The sequence below is a fragment of the Schistocerca serialis genome, chromosome 1 (genome assembly GCF_023864345.2).
Source record: "Schistocerca serialis cubense isolate TAMUIC-IGC-003099 chromosome 1, iqSchSeri2.2, whole genome shotgun sequence".
Classification (NCBI taxonomy): domain Eukaryota; kingdom Metazoa; phylum Arthropoda; class Insecta; order Orthoptera; family Acrididae; genus Schistocerca; species Schistocerca serialis.
The window spans coordinates 383072842-383093599 of NC_064638.1; positions in this window are offsets into that span (position 1 = coordinate 383072842).

Here is a 20758-nt window from a genome sequence, read left to right on the forward strand (position 1 = left end):
TGGGACTCGAAGCCAAATTTCCCACCTTTCGCGAGCAGCCGCCTTTACCACTGTGGCTATCCACGCATGACTCACGGCCAGATCCAAACATCCACATGTAATCATTTCTGCATCACAACCTGCACTTGTTCACAATGCGTGAACCATCTTACCTACACAGGTATTGTAATATCGTCTTTGTCCGCCGATAACGAGCAGTGGCTCACAATCAAAATGTCCTCTCCACAGGAACGACGACATAATATGGAAATTTGGATCTGGCTATAAGTCGAGCACAAATAGTCAAAGCCGTTAAGACGATCATTCGCGTAAAGCGGGAAGTCTGGGTTGGAGTCCCAGTCCAGTACAAATTTTCATTGTCGTCATTCCCTTATACAACTGATGGTTATTCGTATTCGCGACTGCAAATACATTTCATACATTGCATGCACGTCCAAAGGAAGATTGCATCGCACTTTTGACAGGCGAAAATTATAATGAATATTGTTCGCCTGTCTACTTTTGAATGTTAAGTAGCCAAGTTGTACCTGCGGCTACTAGATGGCGCTCTCGTTGCAATGTCATGTTCACCTGCCGCGCTTGTTAATGCGGGCGCCTCAGTCCGTTGCAACCTGTGGCTGTACAGGTATGAGCTGTCCTTAGAGGCTCGTCTTCACACATTCCTTTACATATTAAGTCTGAGAGATAGCGACAATTTTCGGTTACGTCCTAAAGACAAATAGGGCCCAGATTAATCGATAAACGGCGAACAAGACTTGATTTAATTATAGTAATCTTAATTTTTCGCAGTTGATGTATTTATATTAAGGACGGTAATTACTTTGTTCTGATCTACAAAGTATATAGAATTTTCACGAATATTAGCTAGAGTGCAAGTAATTAATATAATCTAAAATATTCTAAGGGTATTATTTGACTGAAAGGAACCATCCGTTCTTGCAGCTGAACGTTGCAAATTAGATTGGTTGGTTGGTTGGTTTAAAAGAGGGGGAGGGGGGGGAGGGACCAAACTACGAGGTCATAGGTCTGCAAATTACATTCCAAGCTTGTTACAAAGGACGCATGTGAACAAAACGTACTGGAAAAGGCGAAGCTGATTTGCAGACGACTATGGAAGGCGTTCTTTGCTGCCCATGGCTTGTTTGCGAAGGCGGCGACTGTTTTCGGAGCTGACTCCCGCTAAAAGCTTCCAAGGCACCGTCGCCGCACTCCACTTCGGCAGTGACAACAGACTTCGCCGAAGTACTAGGCAAATCTTAACCCTTCAGAATGAAGTCGTGTCGGCCTATATGCAAGAGCACGCTCCACTAAAACCGCCCGACAGTACGACGTCTGACTACCTAGGTCAACATAAACGATAATAAAAAACATAAAAAAAACTGAAAATCTCAAGGAGGTGCAGCTGAGTAGAATCGTCAACAGAGGTCTTTATTTCTGTTACCAGATGTCTATTTTGGATTTGCTGGGAATATTTGGGGCGTTTGCCGGACAAAATATTAGTCCTCTGCGACGACTTCTTCAGCACTCGATGCGTCATGAAAATCTTACAATTAAAGAAAAACTCTAGTAAGAGTTAACCTAGAGCTTCTCTCCACAACAACATCTATTTCATGACGATATTCACAGTCACGATATTAGCTGCTCTCTTTCCTTTTTTTGCCTTCTGCTGAGGTAGCAAAACTCTGGGGTATCTCCTAATATCGTGTCAGACCTCTTTTCACCCTGGATAATGCTGCAACACGACGTAGCATGGATTTAACAAGTCGTTGAAAGTCCTCTGGAGAAATATTGAGCCCATAATTGTGGAAGTGTTGCCGATGCATGATTTTATGCACGAACTGACGTCTCGATTATGTCCCATAACCATTCGATGAGATTCGATGGGATTCATGTCGAGTGATCATGGTGGCCAAACCAATCGTTCGAATTGTCCAGACTGTTCTTCAAACCAATCGCGAACAACCGTGGCCCGGTGATTTCCGCATTGTCATCCATAAAAATTCCATCGTCGTTTGGCTGCAAATGGTCTCGTGGTAGCCCAGCATAAACATCTCCAGCCACTTATCGGTTCAGTTGAACCAGAGGACCTAGTCCGTTCTATATAAACTCAGCCCACACCATTATGGAGCCACCACCATCTTGCACAGTGTCTTGTTGACAACTTTTGTCCGTGGTTTCGTGGGGTCTGCGCCAGGCTCGAAACCTACCATCACCTCTTACCAACTGCAGTTGGGAATCATTTGACCAGTTCACGGTTTTCCAGTCTTCTAGGGTCCAACAGATGTGGTCACGAGCCCAGGAGAGACGCTACAGGCGATGTCGTGCTGTTAGCAAAAGCACTCGCGTCGGTCGTCTGCTGCCATAGCCCATTAACGCCAAATTTCGCCGCACTGTCCTAAAGGATACGTTCGTCGTGCGTTCCAAATTGATTTCTGCGGTTATTTCACGCAGTGTTGGTTGTCTGGTCGCCAACGGCCGTGCCGCAGTGGATATATCGGTTCCAGTCAGATCACCGAAGTTAAGCGCTGTTCGGCGTGGCCGGCACTTGGACGGGTGACCATCCGGGCCGCTTTGCACTGTTGCCATTTTTCGGGGTGCACTCAGCCTCGTGATGCCAACTAAGGAGCTACTGGAGCGAACAGTAGCGGCTCCGGTCAAAGAAAGCCATCGTAACGACCGGGAGAGCGGTGTGCTGACCACACGCCCCTCCTATCAACATCCTTAGCTGAGGATGACACGGCGGTCGGATGGTACCGATGGGCCTCTTGTGGCGTGAAGACGGAGTGCTCTCTCTCTCTGGTTGTCTGGTAACACTGAAAACTGTATGCAAACACCGCTGCTCTCGGTCGAACGCGAAGGCCATCGGCCGCTGCGTTGTCTGTGGTGAGAGGTAATGCCTCTAATTTTGTATTCTCGGCACACTCTCGAAACTGTGGATCTCGGAATACTGAATTCTTGAACGATTCCTGAAATGGAATGCCCCATGCTTCTAGCTCCTATTACCGTCCCGCGTTCAAAGTCTGTTAATTCCCGTCGTACGGCCATTATCACGTCGGAAAGCTTTTCACATGAATCACCTGAGTACAAACGTCAACTTCGCCAAGGCACTGCCTTTTTATACATTGTGTACGCGATACTACTAACCATCAGTATATCCCACTACTATTTTCACCTTGATGTATAGTCCAGTGACGCTACAGAGGCAAATTTTCACGCAACTGTGTGTTATAAATTGAACAGATAGTGTCATCGAATAGGTGAACGTATTTTGTGTTTTACTGTACTTCAAAGGGCAAAGTGGATGAGGCTATAAATTTCTGCGGTTGAATGATTAGAAAGTTGTAGCCTGAATTATGTTCGTAATTTGGGTAATTTATGTGGACTGGTGGGTGTCTTCTATAAAAAGTTTTTCACAGTTGTGACTAAAGAGCAAACTTACATTGTTGACTGGGGATACTATAGAAATGCATTTTGAAAATGTGCCATCGTCAGTTACGGTTAATTAACGGTTTCAAAGTAGACAAGATCGAGAGTAAAAACACAATGGTCTTACATTCGGAAGAGTAGGGGTTCATATCCAGTTCTGCCAAACACATTTGCTATTATCGCACTTTTGTAACACTGATTACGACACAGGACACATGGTTGCTCTGAAAAGGACATGGCCGATTTCTTCCCCCATTCGTTCCCGATCAGAGATTATTTATAGTTTCTAATCATCTTATAAAGCCTATTCTTCATCCCTCCAGAACAGGCAAGGACCCAACCTCGAAGACAATTTTCCGGGCTTACAAAGTACGTGTGAAGTAGACTAGCAGTAAAATGTACGAAGAATTGTGTAATAATGAAATACCCTGAACATTTGGAGTTGCACAAAACTGCAGCTTTCCTTCCACGTGTCGAAAGTAAAGTTAATTACGATGCCAAACGGAAAAATTATACTATGAAAGGAATGAAATTTATGTACGGAATGCTATACTAGCGAAGAAGACTGATAATGAAAGGACTGTTAATTAACAAAAATTGCAAAGACGCTGTGCTGATGAAGGCCCACAACAGACAGCCAATCTTGCCGCATATCAGCATGCAAAGCAAAGACTAAATTTTACTTCGCCTGTTGCAAACTTTAGTAAGCGGGAGACCCAAGACGAACTGCCCATAGCGAATTGGTGGCATTCGTTTTTCGCCGGTAGAAAACCAATCAAACATTTTAGAATTTTATGTTCTCGGAATCCACGACAGGAATAGGAGAATGGATTCTGACTCTAATGGGCAAAGTATTTCCAGGTGAATGAAAAATTGCTGAAAAAAAGGGTTTATGGGAATGTGAATAATGCATTTTTACAGTCGGTGATGGAAGTTATAACACTCGACAATATTTCATCATATACACTTTGAGTGATGTGAAAGTTTAAAAAATGCAGTTTTTTTTCAAAATGAAGATAATAGAAAAACAAGAAAAAATGACAAACTCTGAAAAAATAACTATAATACAAAACAAAGAGAACCACAAAAACCACATGATTACGTGATTTAATAAAAATAAAGAATATAAATATTTCCTGGTGCTTTAAATGAAAAATTGTTTCAACCAGTTTTTTTAATATCATTGCATAGTTCTTGCTGAGGGTATACGTTTTATGCATCCACACAGATGCACGAGATACAGGGTAGAGATTAAATGTTTTAAATGGAACCATGTACATCTTACTGGAGAATAAACACACACTCTCCAAGAGCTATTCAAAAATGTAACACACTGAACCATTTTATCCACGAAACTAGTAGTTATGGAAATGATGAATAACAAAAAATGGCTCTGAGCACTATGGGACTTAACTTCTGAGGTCATCAGTTCCCTAGAACTTAGAACTACTTAAACCTAACTAACCTAAGGACATCACACACATCCATGCCCGAGGCAGGATTCGAACCTGCGACCGTAGCGGTCGCGCGGTTCCAGACAGTAGCGCCTAGAACCGCTCGGCCACTCTGGCCGGCCGATGAATAATACATAACGTCTGTAATGTAAAAATCTATTCAGTGCATTTCATTAAGTAAGTCATTTAACCTCTTGAAGGCGCGTTGCCGACGGAGTGGCCGAGCGGTTCTAGGCACTACAGTCTGGAACCGCGCGACCGCTACGGTCGCAGGTTCGAATCCTGCTTCGGGCATGGATGTGTGTGATGTCCTTAGGTTAGTTAGGTTTAAGTAGTTCTAAGTTCTAGGGGACTGATGACCACAGCAGTTAAGTCCCATAGTGCTCAGAGCCATTTCTGAACCAAGGCGCGTTTGAACATTTTACAAATTAACAGTAAATATTGAACGCAACAATATTGCACTGTACAGTACCGTATTACAGTACTTATGACAATGCAGAAGTAACATGTCACTTTGTAGTAACTTTTACTGTGATACTACCATTACATGGAAAAAAAAGCGTTTACATCAAGTGCTCAAAATGGTGACCATTGGCATTCATACATAGTCACTCTGTGGACGAATGACGCCCTACATCATGCTACTACTTCCTCTGTGATGGCTGTACGGGCTTCAATAATGCATTTCTACATGTACTCCGGTTTTGTTGGACCATTTTGGTAGACAGTATATTTGACTGCTTCTCACACAAAAAAAAAAAAATCCAGCAGTGTAAGGCTTGGAGATCGGGCGGGCCCATCATGTCCAATCCACCTACAAGGTGAAATTTGTCGTGATCGTAAGGCGTTATGTGCAGGGCATCCATTATGCTGAAACCACTTGACCATCTTCTGATTCAGAGGTACAGCGTCCAAGAGAATAGGAACAGTGTGTCTTAAAAATCAGGCATATTGTCTGCCATTTTGGTTGCTATGTACAAAATAAGGTCCGATATGGTTGGTATCTCCAGTAATTCCCTCCAAATGTCAACGTTCGATGGGCGTTGATGCATACCTGTCGGAGCCATCGTTGATTGTTGATGGACCGATAATGCACATTTCTCATACTGATAATTCCTTTGTTGGAGAATGACGCCTCGTCTCGTAGAAAGAACATCTGAGAAGAAATTGGATTAGTCACAAGTTGTTGTGGAGCCCAAAGACAAAACTGAACCTTGTACAAATTTTTTGTTGTTTATTTATAGACGCAATCAAATGGTTCAAATGGCTCTGAGCACTATGGGACTTAACTTCTGTGGTCATCAGTCCCCTAGAACTTAGAACTACTTAAACCTAACTAACCTAAGGACATCACACACATCCATGCCCGAGGCAGGATTCGAACCTGCGACCGTAGTGGTCGCGCGGTTCCAGACTGTAGCGCCTAGAACCGCTCTGCCACTGTGGCCGGCTAGACGCAATCACATTCTTATGACACAGTCAACTGGTTTCGGTCATACAATGACATCTTCAGATTCTAAAACAATACAAAAGAAAATATATATTAAAACCTAAAAATAAGTGCAATATTTAACCATGCTTATTAGTAATCTAACTGAATTTATGCAAAATACATATAGTTCATACCTAAAGGCGGCATACACTGAACACAGGTTCATGCGTTGTCAAACTAGCTATAAAATGTAAAACACTGGTCTTATATAGATATAAAAATTTGTTAGATTTTGTTCACCCTCTTTGCGCTAGATGCGCGCGTCCTCTATAAGATAGTCTTTATTTTTCAAAAGCCAAAAATATGACAAATCTACTATTAATATTTAGGTCAAATGTACATAAAATTCAAAATTACAGAAAAGATCCTTAAATCAGTGAAATAACATTTCAGAACAAGGAGAAAACATAGCTATAGATGAAAATAGTAGCAGCACTTGTAGAGTGTGTTTCTGACGCCCGATGGCGCTGCATTTCCGGCTACTGCCTGTTTACGGCGTTATCCATTAGTACCGCAGGGACGACACGGGCAGGACTAAGAGTGTAGTGCTCTGCTGCAGGTGGCTGGCACGCTCCTCCGCCTTAGGGGTTGTTGACATCTGCTGCGGCTCGCGCTAGACAGTGCTATACTCGACCGCCCGAAGGCTCCATCCTCAACTGAAGCACGTATGTAGGAAAAACGATTCGCTCAGGTCAACAGATCGTCGTAAATGTTGAAGTATGCGTCTGTTGCAAATTCATTCTGTTCACCTTCCGTATTTGACGCGAAGTATGGCCACTCTCTTTAAAAACCTTTTCCAGATGCATTACTTTTTCATGAAGGCTATCAGCATCCGAAATTACATGCGCTCGATGAAAACATCTGGCATGCTTACTTAAGCCGTATGTAAGTAAATACTGCCACCATATACGTAATTACAAAAATTTTATCAATCGTTTGAAGATTGCTAAGCTGAGCAGCTTGGATTTTTCTAGTTAGCTTCGATGTGGTCTTACTCTTTACCAAAGTGTCTTTATTTTACTCGCTACATGTAACTTGTTCAGTGATGATTTGACGGCTTTGTTTGAAATACTCTCACCTCAACTTACTTTTTATTTAATAACGAATTTTTTGAACAAACTGACGGTGTCGCCATGGGGAGTCCCTTGTCCCCTGTGGTGTCCAATCTTTTTATGGACGACTTTGAGGAGAAAGCTCTTGAGTCTGCAGTCTTAAAGCCTACGGTTTTCTGGCGGTACGTAGATGATACTTTCGTTGTATGGACTCATGGCAGACACTGGAAAAATTCCTTTGTCATGGAGATTGAGAAAGATGGGACTTCACCCTTGCTAGACGTGTTAGTACGCCGTAAGAATGATGGGCCTTTGGGACTTCGGGTGTACAGAAAACCTACACATACATATCTACGAGGGCAGTTCAATAAGTAATGCAACACATTTTTTTTTCTGAAACAGGGGTTGTTTTATTCAGCATTGAAATACACCAGGTTATTCCCCAATCTTTTAGCTACACAACACTATTTTTCAATGTAATCTCCATTCAATGCTACGGCCTTACGCCACCTTGAAATGAGGGCCTGGTCGATGTCGGAGCCAACGTCGTACTGCATCAATAACTTCTTCATCATCCGCGTAGTGCCTCCCACGAATTGCGTCCTTCATTGGGCCAAACATATGGAAATCCGACGGTGCGAGATCGGGGCTGTAGGGTGCATGAGGAAGAACAGTCCACTGAAGTTTTGTGAGCTCCTCTCGGGTGCGAAGACTTGTGTGAGGTCTTACGTTGTCATGAAGAAGGAGAAGTTCGTTCAGATTTTTGTGTCTACGAACACGCTGAAGTCGTTTCTTCAATTTCTGAAGAGTAGCACAATACACTTCAGAGTTGATCGTTTGACCATGGGGAAGGACATCGAACAGAATAACCCCTTCAGCGTTTTAGGAGACTGTAACCATGACTTTACCGGCTGAGGGTATGGCTTTAAACTTTTTCTTGGTAGGGGAGTGGGTGTGGCGCCACTCCATTGATTGCCGTTTTGTTTCAGGTTCGAAGTGATGAACCCATGTTTCATCGCCTGTAACAATCTTTGACAAGAAATTGTCACCCTCAGCCACATGACGAGCAAGCAATTCCGCACAGATGGTTCTCCTTTGCTCTTTATGGTGTTCGGTTAGAGAACGAGGGACCCAGCGGGAACAAACCTTTGAATATCCCAAATGGTGAACAATTGTGACAGCACTACCAACAGAGATGTCAAGTTGAGCACTGAGTTGTTTGATGGTGATCCGTCGATCACCTCGAACGAGTGTGTTCGCACGCTCCGCCATTGCAGGAGTCACAGCTGTGCACGGCCGGCCCGCACGCGGGAGATCACACAGTCTTGCTTGACCTTGCGGCGATGATGACACACGCTTTGCTCAACGACTCACCGTGCTTTTGTCCACTGCCAGATCACCGTAGACATTCTGCAAGCGCCTATGAATATCTGAGATGCCCTGGTTTTCCGCCAAAAGAAACTCGATCACTGCCCGTTGTTTGCAACGCACATCCATTACAGACGCCATTTTAACAGCTCCGTACAGCGCTGCCACCTGTCGGAAGTCAATGAAACTATACGAGACGAAGCGGGAATGTTTGAAAATATTCCACAAGAAATTTCCGGTTTTTTCAATCAAAATTGGCCGAGAAAAAAAAAGTGTTGGATTACTTATTGAACTGCCCTCGTATATCTTCAGGAGTCCAGCTGCCATCACTCCGCACAAACCGCTGGTGTTCTCAGTACTTTAATTCATCGGGCGCATGTAATTTCGGATGCTGATAGCGTTCATGACGAATTAATGCATCTAGAAAAGGTTTTTAAAGAGAATGGCCATACTTCGCGTCAAATATGGAAGGCCATGCACAATGAAAATAACAAGAAGCACCGCTCTGAGGAGACTGATGACTATAAATCAACTGCGTTCCTTCCATATGCTGGGAACGTGTCTTCCAAAATAGTCAGATTACTTCGAGAGAATAATATTAATGTCATCTTCCGTCCACCAGCAAAGAGCAGGGCCTTTGTCGGATCCGTTTAAGACGATTTACAATTGAGGAAGGCGGGTGTTTACAAAATTCTCTGTGAATGTGGCTCTGCACATATAAGTCAGACGACACGAACGCTCCAGGAACGCTGTGTAGGACATGAAAGACCTACCCGTCTGCGGCAATCTTTAAAATCAGCAGTGGCAGAACATTGCATTTCCATGGGACATTCAATGGAATACAATAATACCGAAATATTAGCACCGGTTTCCAGCTTCTGGGTACGTCTTGATAATAATTAAATGAATCGTGGCAAAGGCTTTCAGCTTGATAAAAGTTGGAATCCTATTATTAAAATGTTGCGGCCACAACTGGAACGACATGCTCATCCGATACTCAGCGATTAGTTTGTTCTTACTTCACCACTGAGAGCAGCACACACAACTTGGCTGCCTCGTGCATGTCACCTCCTAAAGCATGCGCCGCAAACCGCGAGTACGATTCGCATGCGCGGAATTCGCTATAAACACAATGACTGCATCAGGTCTCTTCAGTACTTCGTGTACTCACCTGAGGATTCCGCCCCCGGTAGCTGAGTGGGCACAGTCGGCTCTCACCTCTGGCAGCGTGCAGACGGCCCCGCGCGCCCGCCAGTGCTCCGCTGCAGGCGTTGTTTACTTCCGCGTCGTAGCTCCAAGGATTGTGTCCGTCCACCGTGAACAACATGTCGAGCGCTTACCGCCGTGCGACAATTAAAGTTTCCTTCCCAGCTGAACATGCACGACCTCGAGCACATGAAGTTGAAACGTTCATACATGAAGAAGTTCGTTTAGATCCTAACCACGTACTCGGAATCCATTTTTCGATCATGAGTAGTGTCGTTTATATTAAAATGACAAACACCGAGGTGTGTGATGATGTTATTCGCCGCCATGCCAATGGACTTAAGTTCAAATACTCTGATGGTCACGTCGGAGCTGTAACACTTTAACTCGCAGAGTACGGTCAACGCACGATTAGGGTGTTTGAACTACCTTTTGAAGTGCCGAAGGACGTTGTTCTGCGTTACAACCATACGGTAACGTCATCGATTACGTAGAGGAAAAATGGCAAACCTTCACGACCTACTATGTCCTTAATGGTGTGCGTCAGGTCAAAATTGAACTGAAAAAACATATACCATCATACCTGACAATCGGCGGGGTGCGAGCCATTGTCATGTACGACGGCCAACCCCGAACATGTGCAGGTTGTGCACAAGAAGGCCACGTCAGATCCGCCTGCATGCGACGCCGCCTGATCCAGACACCGGTCGGCGAGGAAGCGTCCCCAGCGGTGATCACGCAGATCCCTGTCACATATGCCAAAGTTGCCCAGGAAGGTAGTACCTCTACACAGGGTCTTCCGGCTCCGTTGACGTCGTCTGATCAGGTAGATGCAACCGCTACTGAGATTCCTTCTGAGGTGCCACAGACGCCAGATCCTGACCTGCCGATTCTTCGCAGCACTGTGACTGAAACTGCTACTGAGATGGACGTTGATTCGGGAGTGGTACCTACTTCTGCTTTGCTTCAGACTGGTCCGGAGTCAGACGAAAGCCACCCGCAATCAGACTCTGAACGACATGTTCGAAAACAAGGGTCGACACGAAAGAGAAAGAAACGTAGCCGTACACCCCCTGATGAATCCATTCTACGGGTGGATACCAGGGATGCAGACCCCAAGATTGACGACAAACCGCTCTTTGAAGACCGAAAATCTAATGCGAACGACCCGCCACAGGCGACCATTGGCAACGAACACGCCTCCTCACTGGCGCCGTCGCCCCCACAGGTCGACGTTGAAGAGAGCCTATCCGCTGATCCGAAAACTACGTCTCCTCTCCACGTGGATGATGTGCACAGCCGATGCCCTACCGCAGTATCAGTCTCCTGGGCAGACGACGTGGAGATCGAAGGGACTGGGGTGGACGGTGCTGATGATGGGGCGCCCCCATCGGTTGCGCCCGCAAACTCTCCACAATAGCAGCCTCTTCAGCGGACCGGCAAGATCGACGACCTCTCGCTCCTGAAGGAGCCCCACCTGTGCCTGTGGGACTCCAACACCAGCATTATCGTGTCGCAACGATTAACCTCGCGACCATTCGTGCGCCCCACAAACTAGCGCTGCTCCGTGATAAGATTTATGATGCGGACATAGATATTGCGCTTTTCCAGGAAGTGCATGTCGCCCATTTTTCACCATCACATGGCTTCACGGCGCATCTTTCTCCCGCTTTGGACACCGGTAGTGGTGTTGCCATCATCTTACGAGAAGGTCTTCCTGCCGAAGATGTCCTATACCTCCCCAGCGGCAGAGGTATGGCCCTTACTCTCTTTGGTGTACGCATCGTCAACATTTATGCGCCGTCGGGCTCCAGCTACCGTCGTGAACGCAATGCCTTCTTCGCGAATGAAGTTACACCCCTTTTTATGGGACCACACGATGACTGGGTCAAGGGTGGAGACTTCAACTACACCCAGCGACCACAGGATCAATTGCCGCGTCACTCACCATGCGCAGCTCTGGAAGCAGTCGTCATGCGGCTACAATTTGTCGACACGTGGTGACATGTTCACGGTGATCTTATGGGCTTTACATACTACACTGCGCACTCCTCTAGCCAACTGGATCGCATCTGCATTTCGCGATCCCTAATTCAACACACTCGACAGGCTGAAATCTGGCCTGTTGCTTTCTCAGATCATGAGGCTTACTTCTGTGATGTTGTTCTCGCAAGACAGGCAGTATGGCACGGACGTGGTTTATGGAAACTGAACACGGCACTTCTTAATTAACCTGACTGTCGACTTCTAATAGAAGACACTTGGATCACATGTAATAGACGCCGTCCCACGTATCCGTCTACCATATCCTGGTGGATCCAGTGTGCAAAACCTGCTCTTCGAAAAACTTTGATCCGGTATGGCAAAGATGTTGTAGCCTGGAGGAAGAGCACTATGGACTTTTACTACAGGATCCTACGAGAATGCTCCACGATGCCAGCCTCCCCTGAGCGCCATACAAGGATGAACCATGCTAAGGCACAAATCTCCAATCTCATGCGGAGGCATTTGGAAGGAGCGATAGTACGATCTCGTACTGCTGATCCCATGCCTCATGAACATCCGTCGATGTACCATATCATCCAAGAACACCAAAATCGACGCCGAAAATTGATTCACGCCCTAACAGACCAAGAAGGGCGTCGCTACGTAACCCAATCAGCAATAGGGAATGTGCTTCACGCCCACTGCCAGCAGCTCTACGCCGCAATTCCACATTCCCCACAGTTGATCGAGGAAGTCTCACAGCTCAACTTCGGTGGTATCCCAGGAGATGCGGCGATTGACTTGATGTCAGAGGTGACTGATGATGATGTCCGCGATGCGATCCGGGCAGAAACCATCAATCGCTCCCCAGGACCCGACGGTCTTCGCCTCGAATTTTATCGCACCTTCCGTGATTTGTTAGAGTCCACTTTCACCTCCATCTGTCTGGAACTGATGTCTCCGGAAGTACCTGTGCCGGACGCTTTCATGGAAGGAATTATTATTCCTGTACATTAACCGCATGGTGGCAACAATATCAGTGATTATCGGCCCATCACCCTCCTTAACAGTGATACGAAAATCTTCACTCGCCTTTTGGCGGCACAACTTAAAAACGCTGCCCGATATGTTGTGTCGCCAGACCAAGCATCTTTGAGAGGGGATAATAATATCCGCACGGCTTTATGCCGCTACAGGGAGATGATCGCCGTTACCAAGGCACAACGCCTGTCTGGGGCACTTGCGTCTTCGGACTTTAGTCAAGCTTTCGATAGGGATGACCATTCGTTCCTTATGGCCTTTCTCCGCCATATGGGTTTCCCAGTCGCCGTTATCACGGTAGTGATGCGCCTTCTGCGGGGTGCCTCGTCCAGGATTATGTACAATGGCAGACTCACTCCTCCGATAAAAATAGGTCGATCTGTACGTCAAGGTTGCCCTCTATCAGCGATTTTGTACGCCTTTTCCTTGGAATCCTTGCTATGTGGACCAAGACAACGCTTGGTAGGGTTGTCCATAGATCGCTACCGATTCTGTTGCACGGCCTATGCTGACGATGTAGTCATCTGTTTACGTAATGCCGACGAGGTTCGAGCTGTTTTGACGTGGGTAGCGACTTGTGGTGAGGCATCGGGCAGCTCTTTAAACATACGTAAGTCAGAAGTTATGTTCATTGGCACGGGACTTCCCGTGGAGTCCGTTACACCTCTCACCACCGTTGAAACCATTCGCTGTTTGGGAATAGATTTTTCATCAGATCTCCGGCGTTCAGCCACCATCAACTGCCGACGCCTCCTTTTAATGATCAGAGCAGGTCTTATGGACCATCGCCTTCGATCCCTAGATATTCTCCAACGAGCTCGATATGTAAATATAAATATCGCATCCCGAGTTCCCCATGTAGCACAAGTTCTACCTTTTCCGCTTACTGTGGCACGTCGCATGTTGGCAGCGACGGCATCTTTCGTCAGCTCTGGGCTGTTGTTCAAAGTTAACTATGCAACCCTTACTCCTCCCCGTGAACGAGGTGGGATAGGTCTGTTTCACGAGCCGGATAGAGCTCGCGCCCTATTTGTCAGCTCCCAGATGACGGTATGGACACGTTGCCCAACTAGCCTCACTGGTCTCCTCTTGTCGGCATATTCGCCGGTCTCACTGTCAGCCCCAGTGATGATCTCGGATGTACCGGCCCAGTTCCATTATATACCGTACTTCTTTCTTGAACTCAGTTATCTAAGCCTCACCTTACCAAGACAACTTTTACTCAAGACAAAGACAGTATACAGTGTCCTCCAATTAGGTCGTCCACCTAACCCGATTGAACAAAAGTTCCCCCAGGTTGACTGGCGTCGTGTAAGGCGCGCGGTGTCCACCTGTTACCTTGACACGAATGTTCAATCTGTCTGGTACCTAACTGTCAATGGTAAACAAATCAACCAATTTCGCCTTCATCGTATCCACCTCGCCCAATCACCTCTATGTTCCACGTGTGGAGTGCCAGACAATGATGAACATCGGTTTGTTTGCGGACCGGCGGCGGAGGTTTGGCACTTGGTTCGTCGTATTGTGGCTTTTCTGACGCGGGACATTCCGGATCGGATTACTCCCCTTCCATTATTATTTCCGGAACCTGACTATTTTCCGCGGACAAAGACCAATGCTGTGAATTGGATTCGCGGACATGCCATTCACTACCTATTTGGACAAACTGTAGACTCTGTACTCGATTTTTGGACATACCTCAATGACCGTCATTATGTCGTTGTCCGTCACCCAAAATACAGACAATTTTTCTCAAACTTCCTTGGGAGTGCTTTCCACGACCCGCCTCGCAGCTGGAATGTGTTAAGCCAAGAGAGGAGAAGGTTTCCTGTTTGAACCAATGAACATTTCTGAACAATTTAACGGAACACATCAATTTCGAGAAGACGTGACTCAACATATTACCAGCGGGGCGCAGGAGGCCTCTGATCAATTACATAACAAAAAGAAAAAAAAAAAAGAAAGAAAGGAAAAGAGAAAAAATAAAAAAATAAAAATAAAATTCAGAAAAAGTTAAGATTTTGTTTTGTTTGTAAGGATAGCCCTAACCTTTATTTCCCATATTTCCCCTGGTATATAGGTAGCTCTCTGGAGTAGGTTTAGTCAGGAGCCAACGCCTGAAGTGGACCAGATTTTTTTTTGTTATAGGATGAAAAGTGGCGGTGGCACTTAGGTTTTTTTTGTAGTTCCAAAAGAAAAAAAAGAACAAAAAACTACAAATTAAGTTTTAAAAAAGTGGAAAAAAAGCGATCTAGGTTTCATAAAAAAAAGTGGTCAGCGCTACAGAATGTCAATCCTAAGGGCCCGGGTTCGATTCCTGGCTGGGTCGGAGATTTTTCTCCTCTTAGGGGCTGGGTGTTGTGTTAATCATCATCATTTCATCCTCATCGACGTGCAAGTCGCCGAAGTGGCGTCAAATCGGAAGACTTGCACCCGGCGAACTGTCTACCCTACGGGAGGCACTAGTCACAAGACATTTATTTATTGCCTGAGGATGGCCTGACGTCTCTGGGCCGAAATATCGTGGCGGAAAGTTGGTGAGATCCGGCTGCGAACCCGAAAATTACTGGAAGAAGAAATACGCCCGGAAAATTTCAGAAGTCACAAAACTGAACACTATTGTCGAAGTCATTGCTATGAAGTTCTTGGTGTAAATGAGCACGGTAAGGATGGAAATTCTGAATTTGCAGAATGCGATATTTACTTGTTTTCGAGACACAAACTTCATGTTGGATTCGTCGTGTGCTGACCTGAAGATTTACGGCTACGGCTTCTTCTGTTCGCGTTCTGTGACGATTTCGAGGTCTTGTATTTGAACTTCCCGTTTCACGTAGACCAGAAATGAGACGACCAAACATCCAGCGTGAAGGCGATGACTTTTCAGGGAATCGTCTGCTGCACAGTAGTTCTGCCTGAAAAGAATTTCGCTCGCCTACAACAAATTACAGTACAGGTATGTACAGTAGAGTAGAATATAGACATAATAAAATAACGATCATAACGTTCTCTAACTGTACTGAACATAAAAATACAAATTACTAAAATTATTTCCCGTCAACGTACTTTCTGCGTAGATCAGCAGTATTTCTACCCCATCGTCATGCGTGTACATCATACACCTTTACAAACTAAAAATTGTACTCACGTGTACTAACGCCATGCAGTTACTAAGTCACTGTAATGCACGACTACAATGGTATGCTGTGCACTGTGCGCTAAAACAGCAACAAGTGAGGTGCGCGTGGGGAGAGTAGTACCTGTGTTTATATGAGTCGCAAATGATAAACAAGACATACACCTCTACTACAGCACTACATTGTGTACGTAATGTCTACAATCGAAGCAGTAAACTGCTCGGTTTGTTCACATCCTGTGTACTCTTTATCGTTTTCACACACACACACGGATGGGATCCGCCTGGAGCAAACACAGTTTTCTTCTTTTACCCAGAAGTGTTTCGCTGATGTTACAGCATCATCAGTACTTTATACACAAGACACTGATGATGCTGTAACTTCAGCGAAAACATGTCTGGGTAAAAGAAGGAAATTGTGTTTGCTCCATGCAGATCCCGTCCAAAACCAAATTTATCAGTGGAAATACTATCTGAGGCAAAGGAGCAAAAGATATAGGAAACATATTTTATCACAGAAGCTAGAATGGCTCGACAAGAGATCAGAGCAGTAGAACTGAGCAAGAACCAGAAACTAACTAGCAAAAGGCGTTACCTTAGATGCTGAGAAGAATGTGTGTGTGTGTGTGTGTGTGTGTGTGTGTGTGTGTGTGTGTGTGTTTGTGTTGGGATGAAACAAGAAGTTCGGCGCCTGCTTACAGTATCCAGGAGCTCACCGTGATATCCAGCCAATTTTGATCTTCCATTTGAATCGTAAAAGGACTTGATCAGTGAATTTAATAATTTGTATCAGTGTAACTGCTAAATGGTCAATGTATAATACACTCTTTGTCCGACGCATACAATCAGCAATAAGATCGTATGTCTAAGCCAGTAGTGATCAGAGTATCGTACTGTTAAATTATTGTAACATAATTATGGGTCATAAACAGGTCGCGCTATTGCAAATTAGAAGTTACATAACAGGCTTTTGATTTCATATGTTCTATTTTTACTATAAGCGTTTGTATGTGCAAATTGTGTCGGTTTCCTCCCGTGTTGAATTTATTCAGGAAATTTGTAATGACACACAGAAGTATACGTCAGTGTAAGAAAGCACATTCTCAGTCACAGTAGTAGAGAAGCTGAACATTAATCCCTCTCCATTCACATGTAGTTGTTTCACATTTTTCCAAACTGGTAGTAAGATCCAGTTCTTTTGAAGTATATTTTGTTAGTAAACGAAACACGAGAAATTAAGCTGTACGTTTCATCATGATCCTTGCGCAATTGAAAAGTAATCTCTACGCTGGTAACCAGGTGGTTTGCAACTGCTAATGACCTCGAGGACATTAATCTAAATTTTTCTAAATTTATACAATAAAACAGCATTACAAATATCGAATTTATAGATACATCTCTCTGGGCTTTTGTGTTCTGTGACGGCTATAACAAAGTCTTCTTCGATGTATCAGGCTACATTCGCGGTGATATCTAGTCGAAGTAAAGACTTTGCAAATCGTTTTGTTGATGTAGGAACTGGCAGTTAACCTCTCAACACAAAGGAAGTATCGTATCATGCATGACTGAGCGAAAGTACTCGTTCTTGGTCAATTAAAGGATTGGCGACCAGTGACAGGAAACGGCCACAATCGTGATCGGACGAATTTACAGTGGAAGCTGCAGACTGGCGTTCGTGAACGAATCCTAAGGAAATATAATTCGCCCACGAAAGTTGATCGACAATTTGGGCTGTTGTTAGTTGACTAATAGTGGAGACAGAGAGGATCTACAAAAGAAACAGCACGGATCGTCACATGATCATCTAATATGCGTGAGAGCATCATGGAAATGTTTATCAAACTACAAAGGCACTCGATTCAAGAGAGACGCTGTGCATCACTGATGGGTTCGCTGTTAAAATGCCAAGGCGAACGTTCTAAGGAATGTCAGACAACGTGTTACTTCCCCACGCATCTCGCGAAATGATCAAGACGAAAAAATCAGAGAAATGCGATCTGTTCCCACTCGCCACTCGCGAAAAGAACACGAAAGGGAAAATTTTATTGATACACCCCTCCACCATACGCATTAAAGTCGCTTGATGAGCATAAGTGTAGATGTAGATCTCGCTATATGCCGTAAGATGTTTAGAGAAAGTATGGCAAACCTAAATCTTGAGGTCGGACCTGGCTTTGAACCCAGGCCTCACGGAAGAGGGCCAAATAGTCCTACACATTGCACCATTATCTTTCGCTGACGTCACTCAAAATATTTTAATCACACCAATAGATACGATGATGCTACCACCTACGTCCCGAAGCTATGTGTGCAGTTCAAGCAGAACCCATGGGTTATGTCGAAGTGGCCCCCTAATGTGGACCATTTAATACCACGGTAAAGTTTTTAATTCAATTTCTTTTTCCTTATAATTCTTTTAAATGTAATGCAGCAGCCTTTGGTTTTCAGTTGTATCTAGGAAGAGTAACAGAAATATAAAAGCCGCTGAATGACGGCCTGAGAGCTATATCAATGAGAAAAAGAAATTCTTTATGCTAGTATGAGTTTACGTTATGCAACGGTGTGTGCGCTGATTTGAATCTTTCTAGCAGATCAAAACCGTGTTCCAAACCGGGACTCGAACCTAGACCTGAACTGGTCTGGGAGTAGCACTTGGGACTTTTGCCTTTCGCGGCCAAGTGCTCTACTGACTGAGACGAGGTACTGCCGGAAACGAAATGTGAGACCGCGTTATGAGCCCTGCTTCGATGCTCAGTTGGTGGAGCACTTGCCCCCCAAAAGCAAAGCTCCAAGGCTGCGAGTCCTGAAACTGCACACAGTTTTAATCTGCCAGGAGGTTTCAAATCAAGGCACACTCCGCAGCAGAGTCAACATTAATTGTGATCTGTGTTTCCTCTACGCTTAGCTGGTACTGTTTAATGCCAAATTTTACCCAACTGCTGGTGCTCATGCTGATGCAGATTTTAACTAACGCATTTCGTTCATTACCATGCTCGACGTATATCACTATGATTGATTGTCTAATTTAATTAGATTATAGGTTAAAGAATTAGTTTAACAAAATTTATGATATATTCAAACATATTTATCGAAAATTCTATTGTTGCATATTTTTGTAATCCAGTTTAAGTTCTACGTATCTACATTTTGTGATTTTACGTATGAAGGCAACTAGATAACCTAGTCAAAATTTACATCTTCACGGCTACGAAGTATATTATTACTAAATTATATGAAAGTGGAGGTCGATAAATTAATAAACTTGTTGCCTCTAAATTGCTGTACGTTCATTGACAGTACAAGATTCATCGGAAATTAGAAGACTTACACGTATGACTACAAGGATGTTATTTTCGAAAGAACCGTCCAATGTCACAAGGGGAAGTCTTTTATATGTATTCACAAAGAAAATCAGGGCACTTGTTACAATTACGTATAGGATCAAAGTTTTCCTTTACGTTTCACTAATGTTGAATGTGTCCTCAACCGGACTCAATACAGACATCCACACGATAGTCAAAAACGCATCCCACGTTTCCGCGAGCATGTCTGGACGTATTGGATGAGCTGGTGTTGCTATACGGCCTCACAGCTCACCCAAAGTTGATGGAAGGGGGGACGTAAATACAAAGTCATTCACAAAAAAAGAAATAATTGTTTACGACACCTGTTCAGTAAGTAGTGCAACACTTTTTTCGGGAAGTTTCTGTTGAAAAATGCAGAATTTGTTGTGGGACATCGTGGAATATTCCCGCTTCAGCTCTTACAGTATTATGAAGTTCCACTACATGGCGGCGCTATATGTAGCCTCCAAAATGGCGTCTGTAGTGTAGGTACGTCCCAAGCAGAGAGCCGTCATTTAGTTTCTTTTGGTGGAAAACGAGAGGATCGCAGATACTCATAGTCGCTTGCAGGATGTCTATGGAGACCTGGTGGTGAACGAAAGCACGGTGAGTCGTTGGGCGAGGAATCTGTGATCACAGAACAAGGTGTCGCAAACTTGTCCGATCTCCCGCGTGCCATCCGGCCTCACATACGAGGGGCGTTTGAAGATTTCGTGCCAACTCGGAGAGATGGCACCACCGGCGCTTATCGAGACCATGTTTGGGTAGTAACAAGTTTCAGCCATATTGGTCTATTTCTTTGTGTTTGGCATTCGTGTGAATCAAGGAAGTCGAGTGATTGTCAAAAAATTGACGAATAAGGATTTGGTGTGGTGATTAAACATTACTTTATGAAAGGTAAAACGCCTCAGGAGACTAAAGAGAAGCTTGATAAACATTACGGTGACTCTGCACATTCGATTAGAACAGTTTTAAGTGGTTACAAAATTTTCGTAGTGGCCATATGGGCACAAGCGATGCTGAACGTACTGGACGCTCTTTGGAGGTTACGACTCCAGAAATAAATGATAAAATCCATGACAGAAGAGTTAAGGTGTGTGAGATTGCTAGTGCTGTGGGTACCTCGAATGAACAGGTACATAATATTTTGCATAAACATTTGGACATGAGAAAACTATATGCAAGATGGGTTTCGCGATTGCTGCCGCATCCCTAAAAACGGAATCGTGAGAAGCGTTGCAAGGGTGGTTTGCAGC